The sequence below is a fragment of the Phasianus colchicus genome, chromosome 2 (assembly GCF_987193195.1).
Source record: "Phasianus colchicus chromosome 2, bPhaCol1.hap1.1, whole genome shotgun sequence".
Lineage (NCBI taxonomy): Eukaryota > Metazoa > Chordata > Aves > Galliformes > Phasianidae > Phasianus > Phasianus colchicus.
This window is the reverse complement of record NC_143437.1, coordinates 85,480,167-85,491,357: the sequence shown is the minus strand read 5'-3', so window position 1 is coordinate 85,491,357 and position 11,191 is coordinate 85,480,167. Positions and strand designations below refer to the sequence as shown.

The following is an 11,191-nucleotide window of genomic DNA, read 5'->3' as shown; positions in this document are numbered from 1 at the left end:
GCAAGAATTTTACAGCACCAAATCATAGCCGAAATTGTAATAAATCAAGGATTTGATGGCTTCTCAAACAAACATTTTCTAGATTGAAGGCGTTTCTCTGAGAAAGTTGAGGAAAGTTAGTTAAAATGTTTCCACAGATCAATGCTGTGGCAGTGCACAAAGTTCTGACTGTAGAGGGATTTGCAAATCAAAACAAAGACTGAAACATTATACAGAGTTAAACAAGAGTCCTCAGAAGAGAAAAGCCTATTTATCACTCCAATAAACAAGCTGGCAGCTACTTTCCGTGTAAGTGTAGATTTCCTGCAGGCCTTCAAAAGTAGCTCATGTGGCAAATATCTCATTAGATTATTTAGAAGACCTCAGATACGGATAAACTTGTGCAATGAGTTACAATAACAGAGAGATGATAGAACAGTTCCAGAAATACTCTGTCTCTCACATCCTTAAGGCTGACAAAGAGCTTGTTAAGAAATGAGTATATTTCCTTTGCAGACAACACCAAGTTGGGAGGGAGTGTTGATCTGCCTGAGGGGAGAAGAGCACTACAGAGGGACCTGGATAGACTGGATCGATAGGCTGAGGCAAACTGCATGAGTTTCAATAGGGCCAAGCAGTGTACTGATGGGCAGTTGGCTGAATATGAGCCAGCAGTGTGCCCAGGTGGCCAAGAAGGCCAATGGCATCCTGGCTTGTATCAGGAATGGTGTGGTGAGCAGGACTAGGGAAGTAATGCTGTCCCTGTACTCGGCATTTGTGAGACCTCAGCTTGAGTACTGTGTTTAGTTTTGGGCAACTCAGTACAGAAAGGACATTGAGTTGCTGGAGCAGGTCCAAAGAAGGGCAACAAGGCTTGTGAAGGGCTTGGAGAATATGCCCTACAAGGAGAGACTGAAGAAATTAGGGCAGTTCCTGGGGACAAGGAGGCTGAGGGGAGACCTTATTGCTCTCTTCCATTATCTGAAAGGTGCTTACAGTGAGAGCGGGGCTGGTCTCTTCTCACTGGTGACTCAATGGTCTTAAAGGTCTTTTCCAACCTGATGATTCTAAGATTCTATGAAGCATAGGAAGTTCTTCACAGTAAAGGTGACGGAGCACTGGAACAGGTTTCTTAGTGAGGTTATGGAAATGGTCAAGACCCTCCTGGATGCCTACCTGTGCAACCTGATCTGGGAGCCTGATTTGTCTGGGGAGTTGGACTAGATGATCTCTAGAAGTTCCTTCCAACCCTTACAATTCTGTGATTCTGTGAACTGGAAACAGTTCATCAATGTGCTCCAGGCACAGATAGTCTTCTGGGCTATGTCAAGATTCATAACTGCAAGGGATCTTTCAGCTACCCTAGGCACATCCTCATTTACAAGGGAAAGGCGACCGATGTCATTTACCTGGACTTGAGCAAGGCCTTTGACATGGTCCCCCACCACATCCTTCTCTCCAAACTGGAGGGATGTGGATTTGATGGGTGGACCACTCGATGGATAAGAAACTGGTTGAAAGGCCGCAGACAGAGGGTGATCATCAATGGCTCTATGTCCAGGTGGAGGCTGGTAACGAGCGGCGTCCCCCAGGGATCTGTCTTGGGACCGGTGCTCTTTAACATCTTTATCAATGACATTGATGACGGAATTGAGTGCACCCTCAGCAAGTTTGCTGACGACACCAAGCTGAGTGGTGTGGTTGACACAGTTGAAGGACGGGATGCCATTCAGAGGGACCTCGAGAGGCTAGAAAGGTGGGCCCGGGTGAACCTGATGAGGTTCAACACTGCAAAGTGCAGAGTTTTGCACTTGGGCCGGAGGAATCCCAAGCATCCCTACAGACTGGAAGGAGAGGTCCTTGAGAGCAGCCCTGTGGAGAAGGACCTGGGGGTCTTGGTAGACGAAAAACTTAACATGAGCCAGCAGTGTGCCCTTGCGGCTCGGAAGGCAAATGGGATCCTGGGCTCCATCAGAAGAGGGGTGGCCAGCAGGGACAGAGAGGTGATTGTTCCCCTCTACTCTGCTCTTGTGAGGCCCCATCTGGAATACTGCGTCCAGGTCTGGAGCCCCCAGTACAAGAAAGACAGGGAGCTGTTGGAGAGGGTCCAGAGGAGGGCCACAAAGATGATCAGGGGACTGGAGCACCTCCCCTATGAGGACAGGCTGAGGGAGCTGGGCTTGTTCAGCCTGGAGAAAAGAAGGCTGCGGGGTGACCTCATTGCAGCCTTTCAGTACCTAAAGGGAGCCTACAAAGAGGAGGGGAATCAACTCTTTGAAAGGGTGAGTGACAGCAGGACAAGGGGAAATGGTTTTAAGCTGAGGGAAGGGAGATATAGGTTGGATGTCAGGGGGAAATTCTTCACGGAGAGAGTGGTGAGGTACTGGAACAGGCTGCCCAGGGAGGTTGTGGATGCCCTGTCCCTGGAGGTGTTCAAAGCCAGATTGGATGGGGCCCTGGGCAGTCTGGTCTAGCATTAGGTGGAATGGTGGTGGCCCTGCATGTGGCAGGGGGGTTGGAGATTCATGATCCTTGAGGTCCCTTCCAACCCTGGCAATTCTGTGATTCTGTGATTCTGTGATTTACCCTACATCAGGATAATGCACTCTAACTTCCTCTCAATGGGTTTCATTTCAACTTCTGGGGGATGGAAACCAGGGCATCCCTGACAAAAAGAGGTCAAGGCATTTTTTAGCCTAGTTCCAATTTAAATGATTAAGTAACAAGGACTTTTGTTCTTTTAAGTCTTATAAGCACAAGCAAATGTGTAAGAGTCACCACCTATAGTCATTTTTTTAACAGGAAAAAATATAATCTACACTGTGAGTGAGTCCAAACATCCATCCACATCACTCTGCCCAACATCACTATACCAGTAGCATTTTGTAGGACTAAAGCCCAAGTTTGTTAAGAGATACTTCTGGAGACCCACAGAAGTGCAAGGCATAGCAGACAGGAATCTGTCCCACAGAGCATGAGTGTGCCTAAGCCTGTCCTTCCTGACAGCCATTCCTTGCAGACAACTCATGCAGGAATATGTCCTTGTGCATCTTCAGTTTACTGCATAAGAACAAACAACTAATTAGATTGTCCTTGAAGATGTAATTAAGGGCTTAACTCTCTCTTTGAATTCTATTATCACAGAGTTGTTTGAGTTGGAAGGGACCCTTAAAGGTCATCTAGTCCAACTCCCCTGCAATGAACAGGAATACCTACAGCTAGATCAGGTTGCCCAGAGCACTGTCCAGCCTGACCTTAAATGTCTCCAATGACGGGATATTCACCACAACGCTGGGCAACCTGTTCCAGTGCCTCCCCATCCTTCCTGTAAAAACAACTTTGTATGTCCAATATAAATCTCCCCTTTTAATTTGAAACTATTTCCCCTTGTCCTATAACAACAGACTCTGCAACGGAGTTTGACCCCTCCGTTTTTACAGCCCTCCTTCCCCCCCCTTAGATATTAAAAGGTCTCTATCTGGTCTTCCCAGAGACTTTTATCATCAGGATGCAAATTCAAAGCAGCACCACTTTAGAAGGTGGATTTAAACTCTCATAAACTGAGAATAAGTAAAATTATGGGCAAGCCTCCAAACACTAAGGAGGCTTCCCAATGCTGGGTAAAGTTATGTAAAATGATGGCATTCAGGAGAGGATTTTGAAATGAAAGGGTCTGAAAAAAAGAGTAGCTCTTACAGAGATCAGAGAGGATTTTCACAAAATCTGACATGCAAACAGCCAAAAGTATAGCTTGCTATATCAGGAAGAATGTTTAAAGCATCAGATAAGCTGAAATGTATCTTCTTAAAGCTAATAAGTATTTTCACTGTTATTATTTACACAGCAAAATGATGTGCTGATTTTGAAAAATCAGAAGTGGCTCTTCTTCTATCTTTAAAAATCTTAATGTAAACAGTGAGCAACCCTAGATGTTAAACAGGCTGGAAGATAACAAGGAATTGAATGCCGTGGTTATTTTGACTCGTCACACTCAAATAAATAAGATTCCATATATCTCTTCAAAGGTGAAATTCACTTTCTATGAAAATCATATTTTTTTTCCCAAAAATCTCTACATGAAAATTCTTAACCACATGTCTCTTCAATTTTTTTTCTTAGAACTAAATACAAGTAAGCAGTGCCTAAATTAGAAGAGATGAAGAAAATTCTCTTTTATAAAAAAATAAAAATGAATAAATACACAGTGTTTGCATTGGACAGAACTGTAAGATATCTCTGCCTGCTTGCTGCAGCAATTCTTTCAAAATCCTTAGCAAAGATTTACAATTGCATTCTGTTATTATGCACTTAGTTGGCAGAACAGCATTTAAAAGAAAAAATGACAGAAGAATATGATGAAAAGAGGATATTTAAAAACTCCTTAATTTTACAGAACTTTTAACAGTATAATTAACAATAATTATGATAATTAAAGGTTCTGATTTTGATTAGTATGAGAGAATACATAAATATTAAAAAGTGATATTCTTGTTTGGAAAAATATGCATGCCTGAATCAAAGTGAGACATAGACAGAAGGCCAAGATAATAATTTTCTCTTCTTTCCAAGATCAAGATCCAGGGGAAAAAACAAACAAACAAACAAACAAACAAACAATAAAACCTGGAAATCACTGAGAAGGGAAGCAACCTTTAAATTCTTTCCTTTCTTAGCAGGTGGCAATTACATCTTATGATTGTTTTCACTGGGGAACTATACTGCTTAATCATCCATTTCTTCATGTTCCTATCTCTACATCTAAATACTGCTTTAGGAAAAAGTGTTTCTACGGTGCTGTTCCAAATGGGCTCACTTGAATAATTTGGTCTTACTGGAAAAAAAAAAAAAAAAAGAGAGAGAGAAAAAAGAAAAGAAAAGAAAAAAAACACTGAAAACAAACAAAAATTTAAAAAGATAGCACCATATTTTTGCAAGAAGGAAAAGTCAAACTTCATATTAAATTCTTATATTACCCAAGAATCCTTACAATAAAAACTTCTATTTTTAAGATTTCTGGGGGTACACTTACAGCAACTGAATAAACTAAGCCAGCTTAACATGTAAATGCCATCAAATGTATCTTCTCCCTCTATCTCTAAAAGCAGGCTAGTATAAACAGCAAAATACCAAACTGTATTTTTTTCCATTAGATCTCATACTTAAGAAACATATAGGAGATTTTAGGAATCATCTTGTTGCTACAGAGATTACATGCTGTACTCTGAAATGTACTAGACAAGCAACTTCACATGTTGGCAGTTTGCACAGAGCTGCTTGGATAATTCTGTGAACATTTATTAAATATTTCTTGTCTTTAAAAGAACACATGATGTATGAGGATGTCATGGTTTTGTAATTTTGCTGTTGGTATTCCACATCATGACACCACGTGGAGTACAGGTAATTAAAGAGTTAATGCTCAGGTTCCATGGATTGGCCACTTTCCAGATACCTGGTTCTCAAAAGAGAAGATGATACCTCACGGAAGTCATGGGATCTTGCTCTTGGACAGGAGCTTCCGTCTCTCTCTCACTTCCTGGCAGAGGGTGTGTGGGTGTGCTTCCAAGCCATGTGCCTTCAGGTTTGCTCAGTTTCAGAAACCTCTCTCTCTTATTTTATTTGATTTATTAGACTCAATTTCAATTAGATTGTATTACATTGTATTATCTTGTATTCTGATATCATAGTTAGTAAAATAAGTTTTCCTCTTTAGATCGTTGCTGCTTTTTTTGTGTGTTTTGTTTTTTTTTTGTTGTTTGTTTGTTTGTTTTTTACACCAGCTCCCATCTCTCTACCCTTTCCTTTTTCCCTTTCCATTTTTGGGGTTAGGGGGCCCACGGGCCTACTGCCCCCCTGTTACGGGCATAGATTGATCTAGATAGCTCCACGAGACAGGAGAAAGCTTATGGATATTTATTTTATTTATTTTGTTCTGCAATTAGGAGGTGTATGGGGATTGCTTGGTTGCAGCCTGAACCACTGATTGAGTACCAGGTGAGAAGGTGTGTGCACTGGGCAGTGTAAATCCTTCTGGAACTATATATCCTCAACAGTATTGCCTCAAACTTGCAATGGAATACACTATATAAAGAAATGAGTGACTATGATCTAAAACCATTTGTCTAAACAAAATCAAAGTGAGTTTTCAATTGAAGTTTCCACAGATTTCCTTGCAAATACTATTTAGCTCCTGTGTAAAAAATTTCTTCACTCTATGACAAAATATCTCTAGCAGACTGCTGAAAGCTGCCTTATATTTATACTTAATGAACGTATATGATTAACAAGGCAATCTACAGAGCCCCGGGATGAGCTCATTCTCAGTGTGAGGTGGGCACACATAGGGCAATATGCAGAATACTCTAAGCTAAAGAGACCATCTCATTGTTCCTTGAAGTTCAAAGTTTTTAGTCATTGTATCCCACTGTGTTGCAAAACTACCATGTTTCTAAGCAGCACTCTGAGCATCCCAAAAGAAGCACAACTTTGCCTGAACCTGCCAAGATGTCTACATTCCACATACATCCTTAAAGTCAATGGGATTTGCCATTTTACCTAGATTCATCAGTCAAAGACATATCACTACAGTAATAATAATAATAATCCAAATAAAGCAAGGTGCTTGCTGGACCTTACTGTCACTTAGTGATTTATGATACAGCACATGAGAGCTTAAAGGTGAACCTTATTGTGAATCTCAGTGATTTAGTGTATAATACAGAGAAGCTTAGCGTGTAATTCTGTTGTAAATTTATATTGATTTACTGTGCAATATATAGAAACTAATGGTGTAGCTTCATTGTGAGACTCTTTGCACTTGCTTCCAGAATCATGCAGCTGACTGTGTAACTTCATTGTGAAACAGTGATTTACCAGGGGGCATTGAAGATTTCACTAAGCAGCTCAGTTGTGAGCCCCTGATGATGTGCTCATTTAGCACTGCTGGAGAATAAACTGGATTTTAACTAAACTTGCTGTTGCTGCATGGTGAAGAATTACCTGCAGCCAATGAAATATTTATATAGAAATATTTTTAATAAGTCTACAGAAGATATTTAAATTAAAATATTAGCCTCTATTTGAATGAATAAGGTGTCATACAGAAAAGACCATCTTCTTCAAAAAATCTAACACATGCTAATATATTAAGTTTGACTAAAATCTCCCAGGTTTCAAAAGTCTCAGAGTTTTCCACTTTTTCACAAAAATTCTAGTATTGCTAACATACTTCGTTATTCATGGAGTTGCAGAACTATTTGCATTGGAAGGGATGCTTAGAAGTCACCTAGTCCAACTTCTCTTCAATAAGGAGGGACACCGCAGCAAAATCAGGATGCCCAGAGCACCTGTAGTCTGATCTTGAATGTCTCCAATGGCAGAATATCCACCAAATCTCTGGGCAACCTGCTCCTTATTGTACAGGAAACTTCTTATGTCCAATCTAAATCTCTCCTCTTTTAGTTTTAACCCATTTCCCCTTGCCCTATAGCAACAGACTCTGCTAAAGCATATGTTCCAATCCTTCTTTCTGCCCCCTTCAGATACCAAAAGACTTCTATCAGGTCACCTCAGAGCCTTCTCTTCTCCAGGAGAACAGCCCCAGCTCTCTCAGCCTTGTAGGAGAGAAGTTCCATCTCTTGGGTCATTTTTGTGGCCCTCCTCTGGATGCATTCCAACTGCTCAATGTCTCTCTTTCTGCCTTAAAAATCTCCAAGATTTTTAGCACTGCCTTTCACCTAGGGTAGACTTGGACCAGGAAGAAGAGTATTCAAATGATTGTTTGTGGTCAACTGATTTTGGTCAGCAACAAATGCCTAATTCTTTATTCATTCTGCCCCCCTCCATTAGGATGGAGGAGAGAACTGGAAGGGCAAGCATGAGTGGAGACTTGCCCATTGCCTTCCACAGGCAGATCAGTGGTCAGTCAGTCTTCAAGCAATGTCTACTTTGATAAATTAAAAAAATATTAAAAAAAAACAAAAAAACAAACAAACAAACAAAAAAAACCTGCATTACAGTTTTGATTGCTGAATATTGTCATAAGATATAGAATATGTCTTTGGCCAGTTTATGTCAGCAGTCCTGGCCAAGTCCCACCTTCTTGGCTACCCTCAGACTACTCAGTGGGGAGTCAGAAGCAGATAAGGCCTTGATTCTCTGCAAGCACTGTAGGCTGCAACCCTATAGGTTACTATTAAGAAAATGAACCCCATCCCTAATAGATCTAGTATGTGGTTGAATGATGTATAAGAAAGTAGGTTTGAGTGAGGTTGTGGTTAGTACCATCTCTAACACTACTGCAACATAAATTTTTAAATATTGTATAAATATATATATCTCAGTTTATCTTTGGAGATGTTTATCCCTTGTCACCAAATAGCCAGTTAGTTCTAGTGAGAACTGGCTTCCACACTGAGGTGCACAGCTGAATACCTAAAAATTGACAGAGTGAGCCTGCACCCAGAAGCTGTGAATTCAACTTGATATCCTACAGAAAGACTATGTACGTGTATGTGAAGAGACACATAACAGTGTTGTGTATTACCTCTGATCTCCTGTAAGTGGTAGCAGGTTCCATCTCAGGTATGCTTAAGTTTTATAAGTCAAATAAAAAAGAAAAAGTAAGGACATAACATTTACCAGGATGAAATATCATTACCAGTGCAGCATGAGATGGCAGAAAATGCTGCCCATGGACGTTGTCACGATGAGAGCTTAATGTCAGCAAAGAAATCAAAAACCACTCTTGAATTACAGATTAAATTGAACAACAGTTGTTGCATGCCTTCAATCAAAAGAAAATTGCTCTGCAGTTGCAAACTCATCCAAGTGGCTTCTCTTTCAGCCATGGTTTCATTCACCTTCAACCAATTATTCCTCATCCAGCATCTGACATCCTGACCGCTGCCTTGCTGAGCTTTTCTCAGGTGGTGAATAAGAGCTTACGTAAATCGAGCACTCTCACCTACTCAGCCCTCTTCACTTCTTTCTCCCACTGTTGAAATATAACAGAGATGCTTAGTGAAACTGCCTGTAGGTAGTTCCTCTTCTCTTTACTTCCTTTACTGCCATATCCTAGGACCATATTTTTCTATTTTCCAAAGAGCACAATTTCAGACCAAATGAATGTTTTGCAACAACAATGCAGCATTTTTTATTTAAAGCATTTGGATAATTTTAAACTTATTTGAGCTTTTTACTAGGAAAGGAAACGAAACAAAAGAACGTTGCAAAGAGAGTTGAGGGAAGGGGATTGTTAAAGCCTGAATCTTGCAACTTTGTGTAGAGATTAAATATGTGATAAATGTGAGGTGTGGAAGTTGACATGCAGAATGAGTATTGACTAATACTGACTACATATGCAGTCAGAATTATACATAGAAGTGCTTATCCCCAACTATTTTCTAGACTGTATGGTTAAATCTCAATAACCTAAATTCTGCATTTGAGTTCTGCAAACCTTTACTCAGTTGTGTTCAGGAACAGAAAGGCAGTTGGAACAGGTGTGCATTTATTATGTATTTATGATTCTCCCACAGCAGACAAGAAATAATGAGTTGGAAAGGAAATAAATTAGTATAGGTAAAATGGCAATCCATCTGAGCAAGTAGACTTTCCTCAGCATTTTAATAAGGCAATACTATGAAAGACTTTTCAGTGGTGGCCTACATTTGGTTACAAAGTGCTGTTGTTAAATAACAAATACTTTGGTTGCAGCAATGTTAATATATATGAAGATTATATGCATATGTACCTACACACAAACATGGATGTATCTCTTTAGGTTAACTAAACATTTACACAATTTTATTAGGAATTGAGATAATGTTTTGAGAAGTCTGAAAATGTATCCTTTAATGGAAAAGTCAACAGTATACTAAGCTTAACTAACCAAGTGGTAAAGAGATGTGCTAGCTTTCAGCAACTGTGCTATGATTCTTTGAAATACCATACATACATAAACAAAATAAATAGGTATATTTTTATGTGATGTTTTGCAGCACCATATGAGAGTTTGAGATCCCAGAGGAAAGTTGCACAGTGCACTGCTGCCCTCTGGCTGGAGCCTGAAAGAAGAAAAACTGAAGATTTACTTGTGTGGATGGTGTCAGCAGTTTGATGTAGAGGAGATATGTTAATTACTAAATTAAATTTTGTTTTCGTATCTTACAAAACCTGAAGCATAGTTAAATGAATGCCACTTTCAAATTCATGGTACTGTATGGAGGAATCTGTAGGTTTTATGTAATTTTTCTGACACTATATCACAAAATAGATCAAGACAAATCGTAATTAGGGGTGTGAGATGTTTTCACTGTTCATTGCACAGCACAAAATTTATTTGAGCTTTATAGCATGGTGTTTCTACACATTTTTCACTTTGTTCCTATTGTTTAATTACATGGTATTTCTAATTCTAACTGTGAGTCACTAGCATGCATCTTCTGATATATCTTCTTCCTTGTGTATGCATACTATTAATAGTATTAACTATTAACTACCATAATGGCTTTATCATTCTGATATTGTAAAAAATCATTTTTAACACTTTAACTATTTTAAAAGCTTAGGAGTTTTGAGCAATGTCCCTTGTAATTCTTCTGTATGGCATGGAACCAAAGCCTGGCTGAAACCAATATGTAGAAATAGTAGCCATGAATATTACAGAGTGTCAAAAGCAGTACCACTTTGTCATAGAATATACATAGTATACATAGTACATAGTCTGACTAAAGCTGCAAAGATTAAAAGATGCTTTATTAATAACAGAAATTTCTCATGCAGAGCCTTGCAGCACCTTACTGTAGCATCCTGGGAAATGAGCACTATCTTATGCAAAGCTAGAGGTTTTAAATGTCATCATATTTTTTTTTTTTTTTCAATTTAAAACACTGCACAAGTTTAAATTACCAAACTGTAGTGTTTGTGACATTGATTTTGGACTTGCAGAATAGTGAATGGTATTTCCAGACAATACTTCAAGTGATGAAATGTTAACAGCACATCAGTCAATGGTTATTGATTTCAATTGAGCAGAATGAAGTGGTCATCTTTTCTCCTTGCCTTTCTGAAGCAAATGCATGAAAAATTGTTCAAGTATGCAGACAACTTCAAAAATTCATAACTGCTTATTTTGAAAGAAATATTCTTGATGTTAGCCCACAGAGTTGGAATTATCTTATTTTTGTTACATTGAAATAAACATTATATT

General features: G+C 39.3%; 1 long non-coding RNA gene across 1 annotated transcript; it reads left to right on the top strand.

The window, feature by feature from the left end:
• The first annotated feature begins 5,485 nt into the window (after positions 1-5,485).
• On the top strand, positions 5,486-10,607 carry LOC149919162 (uncharacterized). The gene is made up of 3 exons (XR_016464821.1): positions 5,486-5,560; positions 5,922-5,973; positions 9,981-10,607. It is a non-coding gene; the product is annotated as an uncharacterized LOC149919162 (long non-coding RNA).
• The last annotated feature ends 584 nt before the right edge of the window (positions 10,608-11,191 follow it).